Genomic DNA, 7,757 nt, shown 5'->3' on the forward strand with positions numbered 1-7,757 from the left:
ATGCAAGAGACAGTTAGAAATTGTCTGCACCTTCAGAGTGGGTGTTTAATTCAAAATGAAAGGACACCACCAAAGGGCTTTAGAAACAGAAAGTCACAGGAATCATTTAAGTAGCAGTCGCATAAGAGGAATGAGATCGGTGGCAGATCAAACAACCCATGCGGTTTTGAATTAGTTGAAATGAGCTGCCTAACTATCTGCTCTTCTTCTTTCCTATTCCCCGGATCATCACACAATCTGCTGTTAGCCTCTGAACTCATTTGCCTTTCTCTGAGCTAGAGTGTAAACAGGGGCCTGGCTCTTGTGTGCGCTTGCACAATGCGGCTGGTGCCTGATAAATAGTGCATTAACATAATAATAGTGACACTACGGACTGCCTAGCAATTGGCAAAATTCCTCCCACTGCAGAGCCAGCACAAGGTTTATGCCTCACTTGCATCTGCAGGATGGGATTAAGTGGTCAGTAGGCCCCTGTGCTGGCCAGAGTTTTACCCATTGTGAATATAAACAAATGATCCCTTCTCATGCACTATCATAGGAGGAAGTTGAGGTCAGAACATAGACAGTTTATAATGAACCAAAACCTGTGGTGTGACGAAGCAAAACCAAGCATGCTTGATTCTGCAATGCTATCTTGGATTTTTCCTCTGATGCTGTCAAGTACCCTGGGACAGGCAGGGGTCTATTTAGCACCCAGGCTCTGGGATTCTGAGCAAGGAACATGGCCATCAGTCACAGTGACTTCTCCTCTTTGAAATCTGGTCAGACACTTAGAGACCAGATGCTTTAGAAGATGCCAGCACAAAGAAGGGAATAATGCTGACATATTAAGGGAAGTTCTGCAAGGCTAAAACGTTGGTTCTGTGTTGAGTCAGCTGGAGCAGGTCAGAAACGGATTCCTGCAAGTCAGTGAGACAAGCCCCTCATCCACAAATCTCAAAGCCCTCTGTAAAGGGAGTGAGCACCCTTCCACCCACTCTACAGATGGAGAAACTGACACAGAGCAGGGAAGGGGCTTACCCAAGGTCCTGCAGTGAGTCAGCAGCAGAGCTGAGATCAGCCCTCAGGATTCCTGACTCCCAGGTCCATGCTTTCTCAACTAGAGGGTAAGCCAAAATTGCCCAGTGTGACTGCCTGAAGTTAGGTAATTTACTTGATATATGGGTGTCCAAATGACTGGCCTGATTTTGCAAAGGTGCTGCTCTTCCCTCGCCTTCTAACGTCACTCAGACCTGGACTCAGCTTAGGCCAGACTGCGGGATTGATACTGGGCAGCGGGAAGCTACATTGGCCCAGGGGGAGCTCCAGAAGTGGCTGTCCCTCCCCAGCACATAGGAGGGGTGAACTTGCTGCACCAGCACGAAGGATGGTGAGTGCTGTCAGCACGCCCTGGGATCCTAGAGTCATCGATTATAGAGCCATAAGGGACCACGGTGATCATCTACCTCCTGCCTAGCACAGGCCCTCGGCCTTGCCTGCAGTCACTCCTGTCGGAGCTAGAGCTGACTGTTTAAAAAACACCCCTTCTTGATTTAAAAATGGCCATGCTGGAAACCCTACCACCCCCAGGTGAGTTGCTCCAAGGGTTCATTACCCTCGCTGTTAAAACCTGCATTTTATTTCCCGTCTGAATTCGTCAATTCCCAGCCATTGGCTCGTGCTGGACCTTTCTCTGCTAGATCAAAGAACTCACTATTTCTTCAGGTCCATGTTGGCCCTAATGATCCAGTCACCCCATAACCTTCTCTTGGTTAAATGGAACAAGTCCCCTGAGCACAGGGGGTGTGTTCTATTGCGGCTCAGCACCGTCACAGGCAAAGTCCAGCCTGCCCTTTCCTCCTTGCTGCACTTTCTGCCACTGCCACGGGGCCTATGCATGCCCAGCAGCGGGGCTAAGGTGCGCCACCCGCAGAGTGGGGCCAACGCCCAGGGGCTGAAGCCGGGGCACAGACAGGGAGGTTTCACCACAACAAGGAACCTACTGTGCCTCAGTCGAAGTCGATGCAGCTGTTCACCCAAGAGGCTGGTTCTTTCCGCTTGGTACCGTGCACAGGGGACCGTGGTCACTGCTTGCCAGACAGAAAGGGAGAAGGCCAGAAAGAGGAGAGACGATTGTTGGATGTTTTCTGCTAAGAGCAGTGGTTCTCAAAGTTTTGTACTGGGGACCCCTTTCACACAGCAAGCCTCTGAGTGCGACTCTCCCCCCTCTTATAAATTAAAAACACTTTTATATATTTAACACCATTATAAATGCTGGATGCAAAGTGGGGTTTGGGTGGAGGCTGACAGCTCGCGACCCCCCATGTAATAACCTCGTGACCCCCTGAGGGGTCCCAATCCCCAGTTTGAGAACCCCTGGCTAAGAGGGTGAAAATCATAATTAGAAACGGGCAGCAGGAGTGGAGAGCTCAGGACTCAGGAGTTCCTGGCTCCCAGCCCCATGCTCAGATCACACTGCCTCTCTGTACCAAACACAGGACCACATACTCTGTGGGAGCACATTGGTGCTGCTCCATTGACTTCACCAGAGCAGGGTGAATTTACACTAGCCAAGCATTTGGCCTTTTCCCTGGTCCTTGCACTTCCATGAGGTCTTGGTCTATTTCACCATGAAATATCAATGCCACTGAGTTAAAAGTAAGATCCCCTTCGCTAGCACAATGCCACCATCTTCTTGGCAAACACTCGTTAAGCCTTAAAGCGCCTTTTGAGGGAGGTAACTATTATCCTGCCCCTTTTACCAATGGGGAAACTGAGGCATGGAGCAGTGATGGTCGGTGTCAGGGAATAGAACCCAGAAGTCATGATTCCCTCCCTACACCATCAAATTCTCCCATCTCTTACAAAAATGCTGCCTGGAGAGGAACATCCTACAGAATGGGCAGGAAAACAAACCCAGGTTCCCCCCCAGAAATTACCTGTCATGCAAACAAAGCAGCTCGTTATTTAAACACTGATCTCAGGGAGGCTACTTCCCTGCATTGCTAACTCTGCAAGGAGCTGGAGGAGCTAGCTTACCAGATAGCTGTCCCGTTCCATGGCCGCCACCAGGGCTGGAGTCCAGGGATCACAGTGCCGCCAACTCCATGGTTTTCTGGAGAGTGTCCGATCCAAAGAGAGCAGGCAGTTCTGCGGGAATGGAGCAGGAAGTCTGTCTGTGCTCGCACCTGTGTGGTAACTGCCAGGGTAATTGACAGAGGAAAACCGGCCTGACCTGTCACTCAGCTCTGCTGGCTGTTTGTTTCCAATTACCCAGTAGGTAGTGTAAAAATATCTGCCTTTTACAATCCGGCCCATCAGCCAGTCCTGCCTGCTCCTGACAGCTGGGCAGGGGTGTCTTTATACAGAGGCAACAGAAACTTGGTAGGAACCTGGCAGGGGTCCTAGTTCTCACCACAGGGTCGGACGTATCTTTCTGGAAGAACAATTCCCGGACACCCCTAGTGAGTAGCCAGATAATCTGTTATGGGCAGTGACACTCAAAGCCTGTGGGACTCTCGGAGGTTTTATTCCATTCAGAGATGGTCTGTTCAAGGCAAGTCTCACATTGAGTGGCTCGCAAATGTTCTCCCTGAGCTCAGAGCCACCCCAATCCTCCCCTTAATTGCCTTCCCCTGAGAGCAGCCCAGTTTCAAGTGAACTCCCATGGGCGTGAGGTCACACTCGTAAGGCTCCTAGCTGGAGAGTCTGACTCAGAGGACACAAAGCAGGTGCTGTCATGTCACGCCTCTTCGCCCGATCACTTATTGCCAACCTGGGAGAAAGGGACCCAGCTCCTGCACAGCAGCACAGACCAAGCTGAGGTTTCCAGCTGTGAGACACAGATCTCTGGCTATTCTGTGCTGCCCACAAGCCACAGGGGGGCATGGGAAACAGAGTATAAATTAGAACATCCCTGAGACTTCTCTCAGTTACACCAGGGGTCTGAGTAGGCCCTCCCACTGCCCCAGAATATGGGAGACACAAACATGGCTCCTTCCCACACCTTTCATCCTGAGCTAAAGGCAGGAGCAGATTGCAGAGGAGAATCAGGGCCCTTATCTCTTGGGAGATTTTGTCAAAAGACCCCTCCCTCTCCCGACCCACATTCCTTTGTCACTCCAAAAGCCACAGCTGGAGGAGAAAACGGAACCTAATGGGTAGCTGTTACCTGTGAACCTTCCTGCTAGTTTAAACGTTCAGTGACAATATTCACTACCCTGGCTCCTGTGGAACGATGTGATGGTCCATTTCTGACAGAGGAACAAACCATATCTCCGAGCAACGTCCTATGACAGAAGCAGGAAGAACTGGGGTGACCAATCTCTGCTGCAACAGGACACTATGAGAGTGGCCTCTCGACTCCACATGCCAATGGGGAGCTGTCCCCAGTCCCTCCAGGGAGCAGTGGGCTGGCTGCATTACACGGAGAAGAGTCGCTCCCATGTTGCTGTGTGATCTCGGGCGAACACTGCGTGGCGAGAGAAGGGAGCCAGCTAAGGGCAGCATTTCAGACTCTTTCCTGACACTCTGTTGGCCAGATCCCCCATGGCCTGCCCCTCCTGCAGTCACTTACAGCTGTGCAAAGTGTGGCTGGAATGTTCCTCCTGGGGAATTTGGATTGGGTAGCGTTTGGTGCCACAAGTACTCCTTTTCTTTTTGCGAATACAGACTAACACGGCTGTTACTCTGAAACCTGTCACAGCCCTGTGTAAACGATGATAATGCAAGAGCAAGGGGGTGGGGAGTCATGCCCTCTGAGTCCCCCGTTGTTCTGCCATTTCCCCGGGGTTCCTCCCTCCCATTCACACTGCAACCCTCTTTTCATCCAGCTCCCTACCCACCCCAAATGCTCTCACTGGAAAGCCAAGGGTGGAGCCAGGGTGTCTGGAGTGTGGAGGAAAGCAGCAGCGGGTTTCTCCCTGCAGGGATTGGGATGAACATTCTCTTTGGTTTTGATCCTCCATATGTGGCTCATATGACTCTGCAAACTCAGTCACCCAACCTGGTTCCCTCTAGCCTCTTGACTCAGCTGTACAGGAGTGGGAATTCCACATGATCTGAATGCCAATCCTGCAGTCATTTCAGCTACCATAGGGACTGGCCTCTGGTTTGCTCACAGGTTATACAGAACTTCCTGGTCCGTGGTGCACAGCTGGGATTGTGCTGATTCACCAGAATTCTAGAGCAGAGCTGAGCAGGGTTTCCCCCCCCCCATCCCAAATGTATATACAAAATGGCTTTTGGACCAAACAATTTCATGGGAAATTTTAATTTTGTTTTAAGTTTTCTGTTTTTCCCTTGAGAAACCGGAAAACAAATATTTGTCAGTGAAAACTGTCAGTCTTCATTAAAAATTGCCATGTTTCAGTTTTTGGAAACCGAAAATTTGATCAAAAACAGGTTTTGAAAATGGAAGAATGTGAGCTGGAAGTGACTTTTTAATTCCTAATTTGAAATCCCCCCCTCAAATGGCATTTTTTTTACCCATAGCTATAGTAGAGAAGCCCAGAACTTTGCCCATGACAGTCCCCCTGCGTTTGGTCCACTGTCCAAACTCCCAGATGCCACTCCCTGCGAAGGGTGCTGTGACGTGTGACCAGCATGCAGGTTTCCGAGCTAAGATGCACTGTAATTAGAACGAAACGCCTTGCATTGTCAGTTGGAAAGTGGGCTGAAAACACTTCCAGATCCGAAAGCTGCTTGCACAGGAATCAGTGATGCCACAAGCTGCAGGGCTGTGCAGATTCAGCTTCTCTGTGCACTGGATGGTTGAGGCTTCCTTCTGGACACTGATCCCAGACCAAGGGCAGTCCTTCCCAGTGCCTCAGGACTGAAGAAGAGGTCTGTGCTAACACCCTTTATCTCCCCGCAGAATGTGATCAGTCTCTGGCCCTGGGAGGCCCTTCCACACAGCATCATGGTCCAGGTAAGTACCATTCGAGTCTCTGGGATCCCCTGAAATGGGGGCACTGTAAAGCATGCTGTTGCTATGGGTTTGTGGGCAGGCAGCCACAGGGGAATGCAGCAAATGGCTTGGTGATAACTAAGGCTACGATTTAGTTGCGGGTATTTTTAGTAAAAGTTGTGGACGGTTCACAGGCCGCCACTTTTTGGTTATTACCTGTAACCTGTCCACGACTTTTACTAAAAATACCCCATCTAAATCTTAGGTGCTGGGGAGGGGAGGGGCGCTCCTGTGGATGCTGCTGTTCTGGGAGGGAGAGGTTTCTGGGGGACGCTGCTGCTCCTGGGGAGCCGGCGGCCTGGGGGGCTGCTGCTGCTCCCAGACCACTGCTCTGGGGCCCAGGATCAATTGCCTGGAGCCACCCAAGCAGCAGCTGGTGCGGTTGGCCCCGGGGCCACCCCAGCTGCTCGGGGGGGCCTTGGGGTCAGCCACCCGGGCTGCTCCAGAAATCATGGAGGTCCTAGAAAGTCATGAAATCCATGACTTCCATGACCTCTGTGAAAGACTTGCAGCCTTAGAGATAGCCAAAGCCTTCAGCTTCTCTTCAGTGTGTAACTTGTCTCATGGGCAAGTTATTGCTTTCTAGGCTCCATTGCCATAGAGAGCAGCTATTGAGTATCCTCATTCAGAGAATGTTTCTTTAACTTAGGTGGAAGCCACACAACCACAGGCTGTGATCTTATCCACTCTGTGATTGTATCAGCTCTGGCAAAAACTGGCGTGGACAGTCCTTGGAAGAGAGAGTACCAGGAAAGCCTAGGATATCTGAAGAAGTGGGACTGGTGATTCAGTGTCTCTCTTTACACTGAGTCAGTGCTCAAGCAACCCCCACCAAGGAGACGTCTTATTCCAGGGGTCGGTCCTGGGGCCGGTTTTGTTCAATATCTTCATAAATGATCTGGAGGATGGTGTGGATTGCACTCTCAGCAAATTTGCGGACGATACGAAACTGGGAGGAGTGGTAGATACGCTGGAGGGGAGGGATAGGATACAGAAGGACCTAGACAAATTGGAGGATTGGGCCAAAAGAAATCTGATGAGGTTCAATAAGGATAAGTGCAGGGTCCTGCACTTAGGACGGAAGAATCCAATGCACCGCTACAGACTAGGGACCGAATGGCTAGGCAGCAGTTCTGCGGAAAAGGACCTAGGGGTGACAGTGGACGAGAAGCTGGATATGAGTCAGCAGTGTGCCCTTGTTGCCAAGAAGGCCAATGGCATTTTGGGATGTATAAGTAGGGGCATAGCGAGCAGATCGAGGGACGTGATCGTCCCCCTCTATTCGACATTGGTGAGGCCTCATCTGGAGTACTGTGTCCAGTTTTGGGCCCCACACTACAAGAAGGATGTGGATAAATTGGAGAGAGTCCAGCGAAGGGCAACAAAAATGATTAGGGGTCTAGAACACATGACTTCTGAGGAGAGGCTGAGGGAGCTGGGATTGTTTAGCCTGCAGAAGAGAAGAATGAGGGGGGATTTGATAGCTGCTTTCAACTACCTGAAAGGGGGTTCCAAAGAGGATGGCTCTAGACTGTTCTCAATGGTAGCAGATGACAGAACGAGGAGTAATGGCCTCAAGTTGCAGTGGGGGAGGTTTAGATTGGATATTAGGAAAAACTTTTTCACTAAGAGGGTGGTGAAACACTGGAATGCGTTGCCTAGGGAGGTGGTGGAATCTCCTTCCTTGGAAGTTTTTAAGGTCAGGCTTGACAAAGCCCTGGCTGGGATGATTTAACTGGGAATTGGTCCTGCTTCGAGCAGGGGGTTGGACTAGATGACCTTCAGGGGTCCCTTCCAACCCTGATATTCT

Source organism: Eretmochelys imbricata, chromosome 22, assembly GCF_965152235.1.
Source record: "Eretmochelys imbricata isolate rEreImb1 chromosome 22, rEreImb1.hap1, whole genome shotgun sequence".
Classification (NCBI taxonomy): Eukaryota; Metazoa; Chordata; order Testudines; family Cheloniidae; genus Eretmochelys; species Eretmochelys imbricata.